Source organism: Octodon degus, unplaced genomic scaffold (genome assembly GCF_000260255.1).
Source record: "Octodon degus isolate 3935 unplaced genomic scaffold, OctDeg1.0 scaffold00067, whole genome shotgun sequence".
NCBI classification, from domain to species: Eukaryota; Metazoa; Chordata; class Mammalia; order Rodentia; family Octodontidae; genus Octodon; species Octodon degus.
The window spans coordinates 2,931,157-2,954,964 of NW_004524643.1; the positions used below are offsets into that span (position 1 = coordinate 2,931,157).

General features: G+C 36.4%; 1 protein-coding gene and 1 pseudogene across 2 annotated transcripts in view; one reads left to right on the plus strand and one right to left on the minus strand.

Annotated features, from left to right (window-relative positions):
- Sbf2 (SET binding factor 2) overlaps positions 1-23,808 on the minus strand; it is a 508,807-nt gene that overhangs the window by 334,169 nt on the left and 150,830 nt on the right. The window lies entirely within an intron of this gene.
- Positions 2,814-3,151, plus strand: LOC105742683 (annotated as a pseudogene).

The window sequence follows — 23,808 nt, forward strand, 5'->3', positions numbered from 1 at the left end:
TTCTTCTTCTTCTTCTTCTTCTTCTTCTTCTTCTTTTTACTAATTTTATTGAGAAACATAGCAATGAGACAGTTTCAAAACTGATTAGTAGGGCAGTTTTAATAATTAACATATTGCATACTGTTGTCTTAGCGATTATTCATTGTACAAGATGCAGACATGATAACCTTCCCAAACACTATTAGTACAAATCTTTTTTCTCATTGAATTAAGAGAAAGTAGCTGTATATCTATCCTAACTATTCTGTATATACAGATACAAAATGGTGCTTCCTTTGTATCCCCTTCTTTTGTTTAGTTTTGTCAGATATGGGTATTCCATCACCATTTAAATACTGTAGGTGCATGAATTCAGCAAAATAATCCAAAACAGTCCAGTAGTCCATAATAGTAGTGGGTTATCTGCAGGACTGGCAATGTCAGAAGTTGTTGACTTGAGCCTTTTACAGCTCAGCATATTACTATGGCTGTATTTTTCATACATTATTATACTTTTCTGCTGGATGGTTAAGACAAAGACAAAGCAAGACCTATATAACAAGAAATGTAATTTTTGTATCTGCCCCGGTCAGTCAAATCCCCTCAGGATTTACCCTGAAACCATGTACCGCAGTTTGTAGAGCCTTTGTCAGTGTCAGCCATGTGGATGAGTCACAGCCATTGCTTGGCCAGTGTGCTTTCTGTGACAGCCTGAGAGAATGTTTTCTCTCCGTGTGACTCTCCTTAGGCACACTCTACATCACCGATCACTCTCCTCTGTGGCTCCATAATCTCCTTGATCAGTATGTTTGGGACACAACTGAGTTACAGGATGCTACAGTACAGGTTCTCCTATGTTCTGAGTCCTCACTGACCTTAAAAGGATAGGGCCAAAACGTTGGCTGTCCTTGGAACTCTTCTTTTTCTCTAATTTTTGGTCTGCAGACTTAAGTTGTTAATCCTCCAGAAGAGAAGCTTAATGATATTATGACCCTATAACATAAGCAGTTGAGCTTAACCTCACTATTTGTCTGAGTATCAAATATCTTAGACATAACATGGAACAGGTATTTTCCATCAAGTATTGATATATTAAACTCTCAATCCCTACAGAATATGAAGAAAAAAATATTAAAAATAGGAATAAGCAATTACATATTTTTACACAGAAATTTAAAAATCTAACCATATAAGCATTTACCAAGACAGTCCTATGACATTTTTTTCTTGTCTCTTGTTTTCATTTATAACCCTTAAAAAAAAAACCAAAAACCAAAAAAACAAACATTTACTTGAGAGACAGTATAGCAGTAATTGGTATGATGTGACAAGCAGTACATATTTAGAAGACCAGAATGACAGGCATTCTAAGCATGACCCTACTATTACACATTGCTATTCAGTGCAGTTGCTTAGTTCACAGGTATCAGTATATATATTTAGTCAGGGTGAGAATTCTACCAAGTAACTGCTAGTTTCAAAAACCTGCTGAAAATTCTCAGGATCATTGCCTTAACCATCTTGTGCTTATAAACACATGGCTTTGCCCCTGTCATGTTTCCTAGCTTTTCTCCTTGCCCTTTCTTCACTGTTTAATCCTTAAGTTTTCCCTTTCCTTTTGATTGTGTTATACCTTTCTCTTTTTATTTCTTCTTTTGAGTTCTTACACTGAGGAAACTATATGGTATTTTCACATGTGGATCTGGTTTATTTCACTTATGAGTATATCTTCAAGTGGCATCCACTTCAATATAAAAGCTTTGAGTTTATCATTCTTTATAGCTGAATAATACTCCACTATAAAAAAAACCACATCTTTTTCATCCATTCCTCAGGTGACAGGCATTTTGGTTGTTTCCAGGATTTGGCTATCACAAATTGTACTGCTATAAACATAGGCACACATCTATCAGTATGATATGACATTTTCAGTTCCTCTGGGAAAATTCCCATTAGGGGGATAGCTGGTTTGAATGGGATTTTCAGTCCTAGGTTTTTTGTTGTTTTTTTTTTTTTTGCAGTACGGGGGATTGAACTCAGGACTTTGTGCTATCTCCCTAGCCCCACCAGTCCTAGTTTTTTAAGGAGTCTCTACACTGATTTCCATAATGGTTGCACCAGTCTACATTCCCACCAGCAGTGGACAAGGGTTCCTTTTTCCCCACAGCTTCTTCAACATTTGTTGTTGGTTGATTTCTTTACGATAGCCATTCTTTCTGGGGTGAGATAGTATCTCAGTGTTGTTTTAATTTGCATTTCATGGATGGCTAGTGATGTGGAGCATTTTTTCATATATTTATTCCCTTCTGTAACTTCATCCTCTGAGAAGTGTGTTCATCTTAGATGCACATTTCTGGATTGGGTCTTTAAATTTTGGGGCCCTAAGGTTTTTCAGTTTTTTATAAATTCTAGAAAGAAGACCTTTGTCTGAGTGCTTATTAAGATTTTTTCCCCAATTTGTGGGTTGTCTTTTCACTTTATTGGTAATTTCTTTTGACGTGCAAACACTTCTCAATAAGAGGAGGTCCCAGTTGTTAATTCTTTCAAGTACTACCCGTATGATGTGATTTTTTCTTTTTTTCTTTTTTTTTTTTTTTTTGTGGAACTGGGGATTGAACTCAGGCCCTTGTTCTTGCCAGGGAAGCGCTTATTCCACTGAGTCATCTCCATCTCCCCAGCCCCTACGATTTGATTTTTGTTCATGAACTCTTTGCCTACTCCTATGTCTTCAAGAGTTCCTCCTACTTTCTCTTCTAGGGGTCCATCACCACTCTTGGCTTACTGTTGTTCATTCTTGCCAAGGAACAAGTTGGTCACAAAGCCAAGACACTGCCATGGCATTTAAAGATAGTGAAAAGACACCTGTGCCTCCAGAGGTGGCAATTCAAAGAATTTTCACAATGTAAAATCCCTGGAAAAGATGTGTGCTAATTTGATCAGAAGTCCAAAGGAAAAGAATCTCAAAGTGAGAGGACTTATTTGCTTGTTTACTAAGACTTTGAAAATCACTGCAAGAAAAACACCTTGCAGTGAAGGAACATAGGATTCTGTCTATGTGAGAATCCACAAGAGACTTACTAATTTGCACTGTCATTCTCAGATTGTTAAGCAGATTATGTTCATCAGTACTGAGCTATGGGTGGAGGTTGACATCACTATGGCAGATAATTAAGGCAACTGTTAATAAATGACTGTTTTTAAAAAAAGATTTAATTTCATATTTTATACAGATAATTACACTATTACAGATTACAATATTACAAACCTCTTAAGATAACCTTCAAACTACCAGATTTGTCTGTGTTAATTTTAGGATTTAATTTCCTCATGTGCTACACATTAGAACTATGTTAACACACATTAAATATTTATCAAAACCAATAAAATATATGAAACCTCTGTTCTCCCATCAAATTATGATTTTTTAAAATAATATTTTGAATATTTTTTTCTCAGTAGAAAAGCATTACACCAAAATACCACTAAGTATTCAGTAATTCTAACTTGTAATATTTTGTTGTAAAATTTGATAAACTATGGAAAGTAAAAACAAACAACATTCTTATAATACAAAAATTACAAATTGAATAAAATACTTAAATAAACACGTCAAAACTCAGATAATCTCATTCGGTCATCACCATATAACATAACAATTTAAAAACATTAGATAGATGGGGATATGATATTTGTGGTAAAGCATTTGCCTATCATACATGAGGACCTAGTTTCAATCCCCTATATCTTAAAAAGAATCTACAATGTTTTATGAACACAAATAATATTATTTGGTTAAGCATAAGCTTCTAAAAGTAATTATTGGTGCTTCCTCAAGGTTCTTATAAACATTTCAAATATTCATTCAAAATAAGACCTGAACTATCTCACTTTCATTTAGAATCAACCTGAACCTATAGACACATTTTTAACAATTAAATTGAATTGCCTACTAATGGTTGTGCATATGAATACTCTGTAAGTACATAGATGTGTCAAAAATTTCTTCTAGACTGCAAATTTATACAGACATTTGCATTATTATCACATATAATATTTTATTTTTATTATTTATTTATTTATTCATTTTTTCAAAAGGCAGAAGGGTTTGGGTTTTTTTTGCTCTGAATGCCTTCAGGGCAGGTTTGGCTGGCTTGAGTTGTGGGGATCGAACCACAGCAACCTGAGCCTGATTGCTTTGTTGAAGCAGCCACTTAAAGAACTGAGCTAAGGGGACAGGCCCCCCATATATAATATTTTCCAGGAATGGGAATGAGGACTGGTGTAGAGAGGGAGACTAGTATTATTAATAAGCTTTCCAAGACTTACCATTCATCCAAAAAAAGTAATCCTATCACAAATTGCTGATAGTTGGTTTGCCTATGGATTTCCATTTATATACAGCATAGCTAGGTGTTACTGAGTACACCTGTCATCCCTTCAGGAGGCAAAGGCTGAAGGTTTGCTGTGAGTTCAAGTCCAGCCTGGAGGAACCAACTACATAAACAAACATACAGCATAGCTATAGCTAGCTAAAATATAAAGAAAACAACCAAGTGAACTACAATTGCCAAACCTATTATATTTATTTTTTAAGTAGTAAAATGGTATCAGTTTTTAAGTTATTACACACATTTAAATGACAAGAAAATATTGGCAATGAAGAAAAAGAATATAGTCTGTATCAGAACTGAAATAATAAGTTTGATACCAGTGTGGGCTACAAAGTGAGCTCAAGGCCAGCCTGAACTGAACAGCAAGACCCTGATTAAAAGATGAACTAACAAATGAAATAATTCCCAAAATAAGATTTGAGTGCTTAACATATATGGACATAAAACATGAACTTAAGACATTAAACAGAAATCATTTAATAAATACAGATGTTAACTCCCAATTGAGCTCTTCCAGAGCCAACTATAACAGTATGATACATTTATGCTTCAAATAAAAGGTACATCAAGACCAGGGATTTAGCTCAGTGGCTCAGCACCTGCCTGGCAAATATGAGAAACTGCATTCAATTCCCAAATAAAAATAAACATAAAAATAAAATAAAAATTAAAAAGAACATCAGTAAACTCCACAAACATTTCTGAAAGTCAATTTCTGTTAGATCCAATAAGATAAGAGAATGAGAAAATGATAACAGAAGACTGGGCATGGTGGCACGTGCCTGTAATCCCAGCGTGTGGGAGGCTGAAAATAGGAGGATCACTACAAGTCTGATCTGTGTAGTGAGACCCTATAAGGCCCTTTACTAAAATACATTAAAAAACCATAAGAAAATGATAGCAGATGTTACATTTGATAAGCCACGTTCCATGGTAAATAACTTTTATTAAATAAAAGTTTTTTTTCTTTTTGTATTGACTTCTATTGTATTTAAGGTTGGCCTTAAATTCACTGTGTAGTCCAGGCTGACCTCAAACTCACAATGATCCTCCTGCCTCAGCATCCTGAAGTTTGAGACGACAGATGTATACCACCAGACCCAGCTTTGAGTCTTGAGAGAGGTGTGAATGTCAGTGGGTTTTTTTGTTGTTGTTGTTTTGCTTCTTCTTTTTTTTTTGGCAGAACTGGGGATTAAACTCAGGCCCTCACACTTATCAGGGAAGTGCTTATTCCACTGAGCCATCTCCCTGGCCCAATGAATGTCAGTGTTGAAAAAGATAAATGAAGCATTTTGCATCCAGACTATAGATAAGGCCATCTTGACAGATCAACTAACGACTGTAGAGAAAGTACAGCATGAGTTGGAGGGATGCCTCAGCTTTGCAGCCATTGGATGTAAGCACATTGTCTATAGTGTTCTCAAGCCTATCTACCCTAGACTATCAGCCCAATTTTACAGTGCTATCAGCTCGAGTATAACATGTACTTTTTCAAACTATCTTTTGAATGTCTCTAAGAGTACCTTTTTTTTCTCGTCATGTACTTAAGACAGAATATCCCTTTAATAAACACAGTGGTCATCGGCCCTCTGCTTGTGTCGTGAGTCTTCCTTCATTGTGTGATGCAAGTCGTCACAGCCCCAATATTAATAATTGGGAAGCTACATACACACAAGTTAAGAAAAAGTACCATATTAACATCAGAAGCAAATATCTGGGCAAATAAATATTACCTTTATTTCAATCTATCATTACTTTAGTTATTTTAATAGTGAACTCTTTTAAAAAAGTAAACTGAACAAAAACAAATGTCCTAACATCTAGTAATTACAGACAAACCATGCCACACTTATTCAAGAATAAAAGAGACCTTCATACAGCAACTTTTTGCTGGGGAGATAGCTCAGTGGCTGATAAGCACAAGGTCCTGAGTTTGATCCCCAGTATCACCAAAACAAAAAAGCAAACCAAACCAAACAAACCATAAACTAACCTTTCCATATTTATTTAAATACTTGGCTTAATAGATGCTACAAATTTTCTAAAGGCAGATAACTATATCTCTGTATCTGTTGGATCAAGTTGGTTTACTGTGTTTTTCTAGCCTACCCTTATTAAAAGCCTGATATTCAAGCCATGGTTGGTGGTACAAAGCTGTAATACCAGCAGTGGAAAAAGCTGAGGAAGGAAAATTCCAGGCTTAAGCCCAAGCCAAGAATTTATCAAATTAATAAGAATCTGTCTCATAATATATTATAAAAGGGGCCATAGAGATAGCTCAGTGGTCTAAGTGTCTGCCTAGGCAAGCACAAGGACCCAGGTTCAATCCCAGTACCACAAGCTATGCTGGCCCCGCCCCAGGCACACTGAGCAAGCTAGCCACCAAGACTCAGGGCTGGGGAGGCTGAAACAGGAGAATCACTGAGTCCAAGCTGCATAGTGAGACCCTGTAAACAAATACATAAAATTATAAATAAATAAATTAAAACAAAATTAAAAATGGACTCAGGTTATAACTCAGTGTCAGAGCCTTGGGTCAATACTTAATATTAAAGAAAAATAAAGTCCACAATTAATATTATTATTTTGTCTTTTTGAGACAAAGTATCGCTATGCAGTTCAGGTTAGACTTGAGCTCATTTTATAGCCCAGCCTAGTGTTGAACTCCCAATAATCCCCCTGCCTCAGCCTTCTGAGTGCCAGGGTTACAGATGTGTGCCACCACACCCAGCTACAATTATTACTGTAGAACTATTTTTCAATTTAATTATATCAGTTTTGAATAACATATTTTGATAGTCTAGCAAGTATATGTTTATAATTATATCATCTTATAATGTTGAAATTTTTAATATACGTCCTTGTCTTATAATATTTTCATTTAAAGTCCTTTGTCAAATATTAGTTTAGTTACTCCTACTCCACTTTGAGTCACTATTCATATAGAATATCTTTCTATAGAATCTTTTTTAAAACAATCTTAATATTCATCATTTATTCTCAGGCTTTTTCTATACTTTCAACTTTTTTGTGTCTTTGAATCCAAAGAGACTCCATTAGGGCATAATACTGGGTTGCAATTCATCTCATACTTTTCCATTGTAAACCTATACTTTAGCATAATAGTAGCTGACTGTGCATCTCAGTAGTATACCTGAGGGATACATGAAGTAATCTTTTTGTTCACCCACTTGGTATGAGGAACAACAACAGAAAGGTATCTGTACATGTGCGAGTGTCAAACCAGGAGTTTTAACCACATATTGCTCCATCGAACAGATCTGCCTATTGCAGAACGTAAGATACACCCGCACCACTCTTCTTGTTAGGAAAACATGTATTTTACTGTAATGGAATGTATGACACTCAGCGGCTGCTCGTGGGGAAAGCAAACACCCATCTGTACATTCACCCACTTGGCAGATGAATGGCAAGTTGTGTAAAGCAGCTTAAAAGCAGGAACAGGTGGGTTTTACCCATGAAATGCCCATTGTCAAATTTCTGTACATTTAGGACTTGTTTAAAGTTTTATTTTGATTTTTCTGATAGACCAATTCAGGAAAACAGCACATGAAAAACCAGATTTGCAAGCTTCAGAGGAAGTCCAAACTAAATCATCAGACTATGCAGACATGGACAATGAAAACGATAATGACTTTGATACTGGCTATATGAGCCAAAGTTCCTGTGACAGTGAAATGGAACAAGAATTGACCAATACAGACATACAGAACATAGATTTCCTTGAGTCAGATGATGAAGAGAACAGCAACATGAGTACATATTTGACTAGTAGAAATAGTACAAAATGGTCATGCAGTCAAATGGAAAGATCCAATGTTACACCTATGTCTGAAAATATTATAGACAGCAAAGTTAGACAGAAATATTATAGGTAGTCAGACAGGGTGAGGCACCCTTAAGGGAGCCAGTATGGAAGACAAAATACCTTGGAACTGTGGGAGAGACAGATACTTCCACCAAGGGCTAGACCTCCAGACAAAAGATAAAATAAATGCATCTATATGCCTCCCTAGGAATGGACATCAGTGGTTAATATTCTGAATTGGTATTGATCGCCTTTAAAAAGCCGAGAAGAGTCACTAACCCAACCCCCTACAGGTAAATCCCATTTTGTACTCATGCCTACTTGCTACAATTACTCGCTTCCCTATTTGATCCTGATTTAATCAATCTTACTTGAGCAATTATACTTGTAATCTTATTGGCTGACCATAGTTTCATGTCCCACTTCATTGTCCCACCTTGCAATTTTCCATGCTTCCCACCTTGATCCTGCCTCATCTCATGCATTTGCTTTATAAAAATCCTTAGAAAAGGACGGTCCCTTGGCAACCCATTCAGGACCCTTTCTGTCTTTCTTTCCCTCAATAAATATATTCTGCTCTTAACCTCTGTTGTTCTTAAAATTCATTCTTCTATTTTAGAGAATATAAATTTGTCCCAGATATGTAGTAGGTTGGGAGTTTTTGCCCCTATATTATTTGGAGGTCCTACTGTGAGTCTTGGAACTGCGGGAGAGTCTGTTTTTGTTTCATAGATACTGGATTGGGACTCATTTTAGGTAACAAATTTTTATGCTTCAAATTTTGTTATATCTTCACTCATTGCTTATTATTGCTTATGCTTTGCTTCCTATATAATTTTGTTAAAATGTTGATAAATCTAAGTTAAAACATAGGAAGGTTATAAAGTTATGATGTTTCTTTAATGGTGTGTGTGTGTGTGTGTGTGTGTGTGTGTGTACTGGGGATCGAACTCAGGACCTTGCACTTGCCAGGGAGGCACTTATGCTGCTGAGCTATTGCCCCATCCCTGGGATGTTTTTATGCCTGTTTTGTTCTTGTATTTGCTGCATTTTAGCTAGTTACTGCTATTCCTTGCTAAACTTTAGACAATAGTGCTAGAGAGAGTAACATTAGAATGCCCCCTAGTGGATTTTAATATGAACTTCTGTAAAATGGGTCTTTCAAAATAAAATCTAGTACAAACTTAGAAAATATACATGCTTATATAATAAAAAAACACAGGATTCCTTCCACCAGCTAAAAGATACTAGGTTGGTGGCCATTCTTAAGAGTTTGAGGGAGCCCCACCCTCATTGACCTAAAACCTGGCAAGCAAATTCTGTGGTGCTTGGGTGCTGGGAAAGCCTGAGGCACCATGGACTTTTGGAGGGCAATAACCAGCCCATGACATTTGTTATGAAGGAGGAAGCACAAACAGTTCTTGGCCAAGAAGGGACGGCTAGACCTGAAATCTGAATCACAAGATGTGACCAGAGTGCTTTACCCGCCCTTGTCCCACTCTTCCTTTGTGACTGCCCACCCTGCAAGACCCAGAAATCTGTTCTGATTGCTCCTTAATCCAATGGCTAGCACTGAGGTTTGGAAGCCAATGGAGTCACCAAAGGTGGAGAAACTAGATGAGCAGGAAGTGTGACTGTATCTGTAATCCAACTTTTCACAGGACAGAATTTGCCTGACAGAGATAAAGGCCAAGAGGGAGAACTTTCAATTTATTGTGAGGGAAATAAAGTGTACTAAATTGTAGCAATCAAATGTTGTTAGCTTGATGTTTGGTTGAACACAGAAATATGTTGGAGACTGCCTATGCTGTAGGGTAATAATAATAAGCTTCTCTTCTGGAGGGAAAACAACTTAAATTTGCAAACCAAAAATTAGAGAAAAAGAAGAGCTGCAAGGACAGCCAACATTTTGGCCCTATCCTTTTAAGGTCAGTGAGGACTCACGACATAGGAGAACCTGTACTGTAACATCATGTAACTCAGTTGTGCTCCAAATTTTCTGATCAAGGAGATTATGGGGCCACAGGGGAAAGTGATCAATGATGTAGAGTGTGCCTAAGGAGAGCCCAAGGAGAAAAAACATTCTCTCAGGCTTTTACAGAGAACAAATTGGTCAAGCAATGGCCATGACTCATCCACATGGCTGACACTCACAGAGGATCTACAAACTGCAGTACACAGTACACGGTTTCAAGGTAAATCCTGAGGGGATTTGACTGACCGGGGCAGATACAAAAATTACATTTCTTGTTATATAGGTCTTGCTTTATCTTCATATTAACCATCCAACAGAAAAGTATAAACATGAGGTATAAAAAGTAAAGCCATATTAATATGCTGAGCTGTAAAAGGCTCAAGTCAACAACTTCTGACATTGTCAGTCCTGCGGATAACCCACTACAATTATGGACTACTGGACTACATTGTGATATTTTGCTTAATTCACGCACCTACAATATTTAAATGACAATGGAATACCCATATCTGACAAAACTAAACAAAAAAGGGGATACAAATGAAGCACCATTTTGTATCTGTATATTCAAAATAGTTAGCTACTTTCTCTTAATTCAATGAATAGAAAGATTTGTACTAGTAGTGTTTGTGGACAGGATATCATGTCAGCATTTTGTACTATAAACAACCACTAAGAAGACAACAATATGCAATGTGTAATTATTGAAACTGTCCTACTAATCGGTTTTGAAACTGTCTCATTGCTATGTTTCTCAATAAAATTATTTTTTTAAAAAAGAAATATGTTGGAGAATTTGATGAGGAAGCCAGTGAATGTCTGAGGAAGAAACAGTAGGGTGAAGTGAATGTCTTCCCTTCCTTAAAGTAAAACAACACACAGAGCCTAAGAGTTTGGAGGTTATTATTTCTTGTTAATATCAACTATGACGGGGCCCCAGTGATGCTTCAAAAACATCCATCACCAAAGAAGTGGGCACTGAGGCCAGCTCCCAGGCCCTGAAACTACTGCTGTATTACAGCACTGGCTTCTGGGGCAGACAGTTGTTGTAGCAGCTGTAGGAAGGGAAGCCATTTTCCATATCTGGGTATGGAGAACATCTGGGAAGGAGAGAAAAAAGGAGATAAGAAAAGGGTGCAGCACCTCCCAGCTGGGACAGTTCTGGCAGGTGGGAGAAGTTACTGAGGCCTTGTAGATGTTTTCCCTGTGGAGCACTGTACAGCCTCAGGAGAGCCCTGCCAGTGGCCGTTTTCCAGCTGTTTTTGTAGAACCACTTTTACAGAAGTGAACCAAAGAGGGAAGCGATAATCCAACATGATTTCTGTGGCTGAAAGTGGATCACAGGACAATGCTGAGAGTAGGGCCTAAAACTTAAAGGGCTGGGAATGAAGTATTTGCGGCCAGAGCTGTGATCTGAGTGCCAATGGAGACTGTGGCACATTGGATTGAGTATGTGAAATTTCCACTGGAAAACCAGGAATTGTCCAGATGAGACACTCCAGAGTAGAGGCTGGGGAGACGTTTATGCTATAAACAGAGAGTGAGCAGGTAATGTGCTTTCTTTCCAACTCTCTGGGGACTCCCACTCTTTTTTTTTTTTTTTTTTTTTTTTTTTCTCCTTTAAGTGGAACTTAAACCAAACATTTTGAGCTTGGGAGGTAGGTCAGCAGTGTAAGTGCTAGCTGGGCAGGCATAAGGACCTGGGCTCATTCTCTGGTACTGCACCTGTACCAGATAATATTTGTTTGTTTTGTTTTTTTTTTTAGGCGGAACCAGGGATTGAACTCAGGCCCTTGAGCTTGCCAGGGAAGCACTTATTCCACTGAGCCATCTCCCCGGCCTCCCCAGATAATATTTAAATGATGCAACTAAACAAAAAAAAAAAAGGGATATAGATGAATGACCATTTTGCATCTGTGTATTCAAAATGGTTAGGACAGATATATAGCTACATTCCCCTAATTCAAGGAATAGAGAGACTTGTTCTAATAGTTTTTGTAAATAGGATATCATGTCTGCATCTTGTACAACAAATAACCACTAGGAAGGCAGTATGCAATGTGTTAATTATTGGAACTGTCCTACCAATTTGATTTGAAACTGTCTCATTGCTATTTATTGCTCAATAAAATTATGGAAAAAAATTTATTTATTTTTTATATTTTAGCAAAGGGCCCATAGGGTGTTCAGGGTCTCACTGTGTAGACTGGGCTCGTAGTGATCCACCTGTTTCAAGCCTCCTAAGAGCTGGAATTACAAGTGCACACCACCATGTCCAGTCTCAATTGCCATCTCATGGCAGGCCCCGGGATTGCTTTAATCCGCTGAACTCTTTGGCCAGCCCTTGCATTTAAAATTTAGATTCAACCTCATCTCCATCTTTTTGTAAATTAAAAGATAGGGCAGAGAAAAATGATTCTGTGTGATTTCAATTAAATTCCAAGAAGTTTTTTGGATGGTACAATTTTGATAGGTTTCAAAAGTGCTCACAATTAGCAGACAAGTACTTTTTGAAGACCTTCAGTTTAAATGTTTAAATTGATATCCTTAACTTTTCAGAAAAACAAAACAAAACAAAACAAAACAACTTTTTGATTTAGAAGTATGATTGTGGGGCCAGGGAGATTGCTCAGTAGAATAAGCACTTCCCTGGAAAGCACAAGGGCTTGAGTTCAATCCCCGGTTCTGGGAAAAAAAAAAAAAAAAAAAAAGAGTATGATTGTTTACTTTGTTTACAACCTTTCCCTCTTTGGTGCTAGTACAATAACGGCTAGATAATACACAATGTGGTAGCTAGTTACTGGGTGGTGGGTGAACAAAGCAAATGCAGAATCTGTTATCAGCAAAATGAAGTGAAGATGTCTGTTAAAAAAGAAGTTTAGTCTACATGAATAACAGAATACCTTAGCCTAAGTAATTTATATAATGTACAGAAGTTTATTGCTTCAGTTTTGGAAGCTGGGAAGTGTGTTACCAAGGCGTCAACATCTGACAACATGATAGAAAAGTAACATAGCAAGGAGAAAGAATACTTTTTAAAATGCATTTAGTACAGGGTCTACAGGGTCTCACTACACAGATCTGACTTGTAGTGATCCTCCTGTCTTCAGCCTCCCAAGCACAGGGATTACAGGGGAGCACCACCATGCCCATCTCAGTGTGCCCCGGGAGTGGGGCCGGCACAGCACACTGGTAATTCAACCCTGATCACTGCATCTGCCTAAGCAGGTGCTTTAATCCACTGAGCTATCTCGTTGGCCAAAAGAACACTTTAGTATACTCTTCTATAAGCTGGGTGTGGTGGTGAATCCCTGTAATTCCAGCATTTGGAAGGCTGAGGCATGAGGCTGCTGTGAATTCATGTCTAGCCTGGGCTGCAAAGTGAGTTCAAGATCAGCCTGAATCACATAGCAAAACCTGTCTCAAAGAGACCAAAAAAGAAAAAGAAAAAAACAAAAAAATGAAAAACTAAAAACCCAAACTCTTTAAAATCTTGGCCTGGGAGATAGCACAGTAAAATATGTGCTTGCCTGGCAAACTTAAGGTCCTAAGTTCAATCCCTGGTAGTGGAAAAAAAGAAAAAAAAAGTAAAATCTTCTTAATAGAGGAGACAAGTATTCAAATTACAGGGAAAGTATAATACTAATTTTTATGGTTATTATAAAGATTAAATGAGATAAGTAAAACATATCATAAGATATACTTTTTAGTAAGAACAGATTTAGTTTGTTTAGTTATTTAAATATTTGTGTAGCTTTCAAATTTTATTGTTAAATACTGCACTGTTATGCCAGGATGCAATATTGAATAACACTGAAAATATAATAAAATAAGGAAAAATGGAAGAAAAAACCTTGGAGGTCAGGTTTCACTGGAACAGACTGGCTCTGATCCTCCTCTACATTCTAGAGGAAACATGAAGTCTGTTCTGCTTCACTTTTCTTTCTCTGGCCTTACTCCTAATCTTTTCCTATCACTTTGTACTTACTTTTTAGAGGCACGTAAAATTAGAAAGAAAAGAACTCTAGACTTTTCCAATCTTTCTTTCCTACTCAATAACTAAATTAAGCCCATGCAAAATGAGCAGGGCTGGAGAGAGAACTCAGTAGAATAAGTGTTTGCCTGGCAAGTGCGGGGTTCTGAGTTCAATCCCCAGTACTGAAAAAAAAAAAAAAAAAAAGGAGCATCTGCCAATGCTAAAGATAGGGAAGTCATCTTAGAGGAGGGATGCATACCCTGTTTCTGGGTATGCATACATAAAAGTCATGCCCTGGCTTGGTATTCTGGGCAGGTCTCTCTTGGGAAGCTGAACTTGAGACAGCATGGGTAGAATTAACTTCTAGGTGAAAACAGAAGGAGTTATGTGCAAAAGCAGCACACTTACGGGACCAAAATACATTCAGCCTAAGGGAGGATCTCCAACTTTTCCTCTTCTCTTCCTAGGTTGAGTTATCATTTATATGTGTACAGGAAAAATATTTTCATAAGAAGTTGTGGACTTTAAAAGTTGTAAACTTATAAAGCACTAGGTAATCTTGCTCAGGCTTTTAACTATCCCTTACAAAACTTTGACAAATAGTGGTTGCTCTGTCAGCTAGTTAAATGCTCTTAGACCAGCTGCCCTCTTAAAGCAGAGGACAGGTTTCCCCAGCATCTCCTTGTGAATCCCCATGGAAGCCGGTGGCCAATGGAATGCTGACCAGACAGAGAGCTGGATTCTTCTCTGGAAACTGATCTCTGGTGGGGTGGGTCAACAGAAACTCAGAACAACTGAGTAGTCACAGCCATGGCTACTCTCTGATGAATACCCAAAGGTTCCTCAGTGGAAACTGGATCCCGATCACTGAAAAATTTCCACTTAACTATCATACTTATCTTCCTCTGCTAGTAAACTGGAAATTCTCCCCTCAACTTTTCAGTTGATTTCTGAACCACTTAACTACCCCTCCCTCCAAAAATTAGGCAGAGGCAGCTTGCATTCACAGACACCTATCAAGGAAATGATTTACCTTTGTGCCTTACATATATGCTAACTAAGAATAAGAAAAAAAAGATTTTAGTCAACCTTAACTAATATGCCTTTACCAACATGTAAAATATGTCATTGCTAGATGATAAATATGTTTAATCTGTGAGCTTCAAAATTTTAAATTAAACATAGTCTTGTCCAGCTTCTAGGAAAGACTGCATAGGTGATTAAACAGATAACACAAAGGTCTTGGAGAATTTCTTTGCCTAGGGCCTAAGGCACAGCCCCTCAAGTCAACTGTCCATTTTATCAATCTGGAGAGGTGATCTCTTTCACAGCACAGCAGGAGAAATGCTCTAGCTACTTTCAACTCACCTTTTGTATATGTCCTCTTCCATAATAATAATAATAATAATAATAATAATAATAATTTATGACAAAGGTATGCTTCCTTCTTTAAACATTCCTGACACAAGGTCAACTGTAAATTATGTTTATAAATGTCCAATAGGAGTAAGTACATAGTTCACACACTTCCGGGGAGGATAAAATTGCATGCCAGTTTAAGGGTAGATAGGCTGGATGAATTTTGTCTTCCAGTCTCTCCAGGTGACATCCACCTGTCCTGGAGTGGAATGTACTGAAGGGATGCCTTTGACAGCGTAACAATCAATTAGAAATAAAAGGGGATGTCCAAACCATTTCTTATTTTATTTCAGACATGGGATGCTCAGAGTTGAAGTCTCTTACTACATTAGAGTGTACTCTTGAGCACCTGAAGATGTTTGACCCTTACATGTTGAAACGAGCCATTTAATGTTTTTTCCACACATGCATGTGGCCTGCATATTCTCTAGGGTCCATAATGGAATGCAAAGGGAAGTATTAATTATGATGTAATTTTAAAACTAAAATCACATTGTACAAGTGGGGAAACGGATCAGAACTGCTTATGTTCAAACTTTCTTTACATTAAGAAATAGTCTGTATTCATGCTCAAGATAGAATTATGAGCCATATGACTACCTATGAAAAATTTTCAAATAACCCCTGATGTCTTTAGAGGACTTACTCAGACCTATAAGTTAGGTTAAAAAGATGTAATGTTAATCTTAAACCAAACATTGACTTCTTTGAGAGACAAGCAGCATTACAAGCTGCTATTACATTTGTAGGTGAATGACATATTGTCAATTTTAAACAACCAAAAGATAGACAGTCAGGGGAACAACTTGTTCCCATAGAGCCCAAGAAGTCCCCACCCAAGACCTCCCAGCTGAGACTGGAGCAGGAAACATTTTCAAGTGTGTATTTTTGAAGGTCTAAGAAGGACAAAAACCAAGCCTTCTGGTTATTTTAAATTTTCAGCTATTTACCAAGAGAAAGATGAAAACCCTCTGCTTTCCTAGAACATTTATTAGAGGCACTGGTAAAACATATGGCTCCCCTATTCAATAAAAAGGCCAGATTTTGCTTAAAGACATGTTTATTACCTACTCAGTCCCAGATATTAGAAAAGAGCTACAAAAGATAGCTTTTGCTCCAGATAGATTGCTCACTTGATACTTTGGTAAAAACTGCCCCCTTAGTATTTTATAATCGCAACTGGGAGAAAACCATGGAGAAAAACAAAAGACCAAAAAGTGGCTGACTTTGTTGTGCCCTCAAAAAGAACAGACCCTCAGTCTGATTCACAGGGTGCCATAATAGCTCAAGGACTAGGTTCCTTTGCTGCCACCATTAAAAGCCAGGCTACCCTAAGAGGGACTGCCTTAAGAGGCCACCCAAGCCATGCCTGACTGCCAATCAGCCACCGGAAGCCAGACTGCATTGTGAAGAGGAGGCACCAGAGCTCAGACTCATCTTCCCTAGTGGTCCAGGAGGACTGAAGGGTCCTGGGGTACTCTGCCTCCTCCTTCGGGCCTGACTGTTATCTTCACCTGTCATCTTCACAGAGCAGTCCTGAATAATCATGACTAGAGGCCAGATAATACCTCATTTAAGCTGTAACAGGGATAACTTTCTGTTCACTTTTTTTTTTTTTTTAGTTATTCCTAATAGCTCAGCTCTCTCATTTTGAAGGATTTTATCCTGCCTAAATATTAATTATATATATATATATATTTTTTCAAGTTGCCATCTAATCAAAATAGTGTTGAAACTGGATTTTACAAATGTAATACATATTGTTTTTCATGTAGAAAAACTTAAGACTTCTTCATGGATCAAAATAAGGTGTTAATCTGGTTTTCAAAAGTCATTAAAAACTTAGAGATAATTATAACTAAAGCTAGAAGGACTCAGAAGAAAATGTTACTCTTATCAGTAAAGGGGTCTAAGAGCCAGTGGGTTACAACAGCTATCTCTTAAGAACAGCTATCTCTACTCTAAACTTGCCTGTCAGCTCTAATGCTCATCCTTTGATTACACATGTTCTATTTTCTCAGAAAATGTGTTCTTGCCTAGAGGATGCCAGACTCCAGTTAATTATACAGGTAAAACCTGTAACAAATGCTAGATTACTTTTAGATTACTTTTACTGGGATCTACCACATCTTGTTGAGAGAGAGTTATGTAACACATAGCAAGGCCTTAACTAAGTATACTGAGCAAGTCTTAAATGACATCACAGCTAGTCTCTCTCCTAAATAAATAAAATTAATGAGACAGGCGGTCCTCCAAGCTCAGATGACATCAGACATTCTAACAGCAGCAAGGAGATACCTGTACAATTGTAAAAACTAAATGTTATGTTCACATTCCCAATTCTTCTGCTAATATCTTGATAGCGTTCAAGATATTAGATAACAGATCAAGTACATGTCAAAACCAGAAATTCCCTAGACTTTATCCTTATCCTCATTATGGGACACTATTCCTGGAAATCTTTAACTGTACTTATAATTATCCTGTTGATCTTATTATTTATCTAGGTCTTTTGATAGACACTCTAAAGAGTATCTCTGACTGCCAATCAACAAGTACAACCTTTTTCAGCCTAATAAAGCCAGAGTAGTCATTGTCCATTATTCCCTCATGGTAGTTCAGGTTACTTCTTCAGAGGTGGGAATGTTGTAGGCAGCAACATTAGATAGAAATATTATAGGCAGTCAGATAGGGCTAGTTCTTTGAAGGAGGCAGTATAGAAGACAAGATACTTTGCAGCTGTGGGAGTGACAAACACCTCCACTTTGGGCCAGACCTCAAGACAAAAGATAAAACAATTGTACTCATATACCTCCCTAAGGATAAATATCAGGGATTGATATTCTAAATAGGTCTCTATCACCTTGAAAAAGCCAGAAAGAGCCACTAATCCAACCCCCTACAGGTAAAGCCCCTATTCTATACTCATCCCTGTTTGCTGGATGACTCCCTTCCCATTTAATTCTAATTTAATCAATCTTACCTGAGCAATTATGCTTGTAATCTTACTGGCTGACCATAGTTTTGCCCTACTTCATGCCCACCTTGCAGTTTCCCAAGTTTCCTACCTTTGACCCACCTCTCATCATTGTTTTGCTCTATAAAAATCCCTAAAAAGGCAGGTTCCTTGGCAACTCATTCAGGACCTTCTTTCTCTCTTGGACAGAAGCTTTCCTTCCCTCAATAAATACATTCTGCTTTTAACCTCCATTGTTCCTAAAATTTGTTCTTCACTTTTAGAGAACACAGACTCATCCCAGCTATCTTGCAGACTGGGAGTTTCTTTCCCCTATATCATTTGGATTTCAGAAGATATAACACTGGCCTCCTGTATGGCATAGAAAAGCAAACTGGAATTGCTGATACCAACATTTCACTATGATGGAAATGATGGTAGGAAAACCTCAACAAAACAGGAGCCTGAGATAGAAACTTTCTACAACAAAATGAAAGGTAGAATCAATGTTGTTAATGAGTTATGTGGCAAATATGATGTCACTTGAAACACAAAGCACTGACCAATGTTTGTGTTTTACTTGATCTTAAATATGTGTGGCACAGTTTAGATAGTTTACAAAGAAAATAACAAGCTCAAAATACCATTGATAAATTTTCTTTGAGGACTGGAGCTGGAACCCATAAGAAGAAATCATGAACAGTAGAGGAAAAGACAAAACGTTCTTCCCCAGGAACTACACAAATGTGCAGCACCACATCTTGTGAGCTAACAGGTATACAAGCAGGAGCAGAATCACAGAATCACAAAGACCTACTGTACCAACTGGAAAACCAAAATGTCAAGTGTGCCCTATAGAAAAGAAGAAGAAAACCAAACACACACACTAGAGTGTAAGCAATATTTATGCATGGAGCATGCATTGTCATGTGTGAAGATTCACTTGGGTGTGACAACTGAGACAAAAATTATTTTTGTTGCAGAATTTTATTGGTGTTTTGATTGTAGTTCATATAGGAATTTATTTCTGATGTTATCTTTTAGGTTTTGTAAGCAGGAACACAGCTGAGATGAAAATGTTGATGTCTATTCTAAACACAGAGTACATATTTTTCTTTCCCAGAAACAATGATTCTTTATTCAGCTAGAGGTTAGGATATAAATCAGATGGCCTGTTGGTTTAGAAACATGCTTATACATTTTTGATGTAACATTCCCTGCATTTTGCACAGTATATATTAAGAATTCAGTATTTTACTGATATGTCATGTTCCTGTTAACTACACATCATGTAACATAATAAGAACCTCATGATAAAAAAGCAAGATCAGTGAGTTTAACGTTTAATATGTTTAATATGTTCTACAAAAAGGCTAGGAAAGCAAAACACATGTCCTGTCAGTATACATGATATGTGTTTGGTATGTGCTATTGTTAGGTGTGATAACTGAAGTTTTTTGTTTGTTTGTTTGTTTGATAAAATTCTACGGGTATTCTCATTGAACTTCATAAAGGAATTTATTTCTGTTATTTTTTAGACTTTGTATACCACAAAACCCAGACTTTTAAAAGTTCAAAATGTTGTTGAGTTATGCAGTGGTAATGATGTCACTTGAAACACAAAGCACTGGCCAGTGGGTGTGTTTTACTTGATCCTAAACATGTGTGACATAAATAGTTTGATTTTTCACAAAGAAAATAGAGACAAAGTGCCATGGATAAATTTTCTTAAGAGGACTGGGCCTGGAACCCATAAGAGATGCAAAGGAATTTGCCATAAAAGCTAATATAAATAAATCTTTAAAAGGTTTTAAGATTCAAGATAAAGATAGAAAAACAAAATGTATTTCTATATATCATTTATGTTAGTGCCAAATCTGACAATGGATGTATACTGTCAACCTCTTCTACTAAGTACTATGGAGCCAACAACTCTTAATCAAAGTTCCATCAGGTTTTCACATATTAGAGAATAAGAAATAAATGTTAAATTTATGGAAATACAGAAGATTTAGACCAGCTAAAACAACTCTGATGGAAAAAGTGTTAATTTGCAAGTTTAATACCAACATGTCAAGATCCCTTAAAAAGACACAGTATTTAAGATAATACAGTACTGCTATCAAGATAAACAAGTAGATGAATGGAAAAGAACAGACAGTGCAGAGAAAGAGAGAGAGAACTAATTTTTGACAAAAGTAAAAAAAGCTAATTCAGTGGGACAAGGATAGCTTATAAATAAATCATCTGGAACAATTAGATTTACACAGGTAAAAGACAAACTTGAATTCACATCATACACCATTATCATATGAAAATAAATTAAAACAAGGACACATTATAATTAATTAGAGAAATTAAAATTAAACTTACAATGAGATGACACTACATATCAGTCTAATAGTTAAAATTAAAAAGATTGTACCTACCAAGAACTCCAGGATGTGGGAATGATGAAATTCACGGAACTACCAAAGTAACTATAAAACAGTATGGTACAGTTGAAAAATACTTCAGCCATTTCTTTTTAAAGCACTCAGGACTGAACTCAAGGCTTTCACATCTATATCCTCAGACCTTTTATTACTTTGAGGCAGGTCTCCCTAAGCAGATAAATTGCCTAGGCTGGTCTTGAACTTGAAATTCTGCTAAGATTCTAGACATGCACCATCAAATCTAGAAGGTAGTTCTTATTAAAAGCTAAATATACAAGGGGATTAAGATGCCTGTTCATTTTCCAGGTCTTCACCCAAGAGAAGTGAAATCACGTGTCCATATAAAGCCTTGACACGAACCTTCACAGTAACTTTATACCAACAGCCCAAACTTGGAAGTAACCTACTGTTTAACAATAAGTGAATGGATAAAATGTTATATACACAATAAACTACTACTGCTCAGCAACAAAATTATTAATCTATACAGTAATAAAGGTGGAACTCAAAACAATTACAATGAAAGAATTCACATAGAAAGAATATATTCCATATAATGAAATTCTACAAAAGGCAATCTAACCTTGTATCAGTGTAACAGTGATGCTGGAACAAATAACTACAAAATCAGTGGCTTACAAAAACAGAAATTTATCCTGTCACAGTACTAAAGAGCAGAAGTTCAAGAGCAAATTATTAGTAGAGATGGCTTATTCTGGAGACTCACACAGAATCTGCTGTTTCACAGACCAAAGTACAATGGGACAGAAACTCAAGACAGTTTCAAAATAATAAATAACTTTTCAATTGGGCACGGTGGTAAATGTTTGTAATCTCAGAACTCTGGGAGGATAAGGTAGAAAGACTGCAAGTTCAAGTCCAGCCTGGGTAAGGTATCGTGAACTCTATCTTGAAATATAACAATAAAAATGGTCTTGGGTATAGTTCAATGTGAAGGCTGCAGATTTAACTGCTACTTCTGTATCTATGCATACACTGAAGGGGAAACACACTAGTACAACAAATCAGACTAATACACTAGCAAACATACAATCAAGTAAATTAATATTTCCACCTCAATTCTCATTTAATGAGAACAAAATTTTACTTAGCAATAACTAAAGGAGGAGGAAAGACTGGAAGAAATAAAGAGGAATGAAAGAAACACAAATCCTCAAAGCCTGGCCTCTTCCTAGACTCTTATAATACCTAACATAGTACTGGAAAACCTATGAAACACAAAAATTCCTGCCATGCTGTTTAGAACCACTAAATTTGATACATATGCAAAATGCATTTTCTAACTCACAAAAAGCTTAAAGTTAAAAAAAAAAAACTATTGAGGAACAAGTAGATGTAGATTTATTGACAAATTTTATAGTGTCATTAGGTAGAAAAGCTATTACATATCAAAGGACTAAAAAAGTCTCTAAAAAAGATTAAACATCTTTAATGTGGGACATTTTACTAAGCAACATCCATTTGTTCCAGTGTATCAAGTTTAACTCACATGACTAGCAGCTTGATTTGGCAATCTCAATGCATATGACAGATAATTCATAAAAGTCTGACAATGTTATTTTTAGTTCACATGCTTCTTGGATTCTGACCATAAATGCTTTGACTTTATGCTACTCTAGGGACTCCATTCAGACACAGATATATTTGTTAGCCATCGTGAGGCAAAGGAAGGCAACTGGTACATACACTATTACACTGTAAGAATCCAAACTTACCCATTTCATTTGAGCAGACATTTAAAATAAAACAATTAAAAACTATTGTTGCTGCTTCTAAATGGAGTCAAGAAACTGTGATTGTAATTCAGACTATACAACACTATGTATTAGATGTTCACTTCTAATAATAGTTTTTATGATTTCCAATGATCATGACATAATAATCTAAACAATTTAATTCATCTTTTTCATAAAATAGTTGTTGAGAATGGTTATCTAAAATATCCTGTCAAATGTAAACAATGTTTACATTTGCTTGATTATATTATAAAGTACACACATTTTTATTTTTAATGAGAGGGAAATACATCTAAAATTAGAACTTAACACAAACATCTGAATCAATTGTTTCCCCCAACAACTTCCAAACAAAATATTTCAAATTCCACACAAGATTCTGCAAACCCATGAGTACAAACTCTAATCTTGACACTGAATTTGGATAATCTCCATGGAGGAAATCCATGAACCAGATGTGAATTTATTCTTCCAGATGTATTTTATAAATATGAGGAAAAATAAGCTTTTCACTGCCTTTACTTGAAGCCACATAAAAATATAATAGAAATAGCAAAAAGGAAACCCTACAAATCTTGAGTCTTCCACTACTATAAAGGAGTCACTGAAATAAGCTATGTTCACAGTTGCTTCATCATTGGTGAACTTTAACTGATGAATCAAAATCTATTTAACATGTCTATTGTACCCATTTTCTGAGTGTTTGGTAGCCATACTAATTATAAGAAAAAAATTTAAACAATTTTTATCTTCATATTACAAAGAAACTAAAGAGAAAAATTACACACTTACTTCTAACTAAAATGTCATGATGTCAAGATCTAAGACACATTCCATACACAAAGAAAAAACAGATCTACAATGAACATGAGAAATTTCATCACATTAGAAAAATGCCTGCATCTACCGGCATGGCCTCAAATATTTGAAATCATTTTAAAATGCCAATGACACGAGTTCAAAAGTCAGAAACTAAGCATCATAAAAATCGAAATCCATCATGTTAAGATTTTAACTAAAACCAAAATGATTCATCTAGGGGCTGGAGAGATGGCTCAGTGGTCTAAAACCACCTACTTAGAACAAGCTTA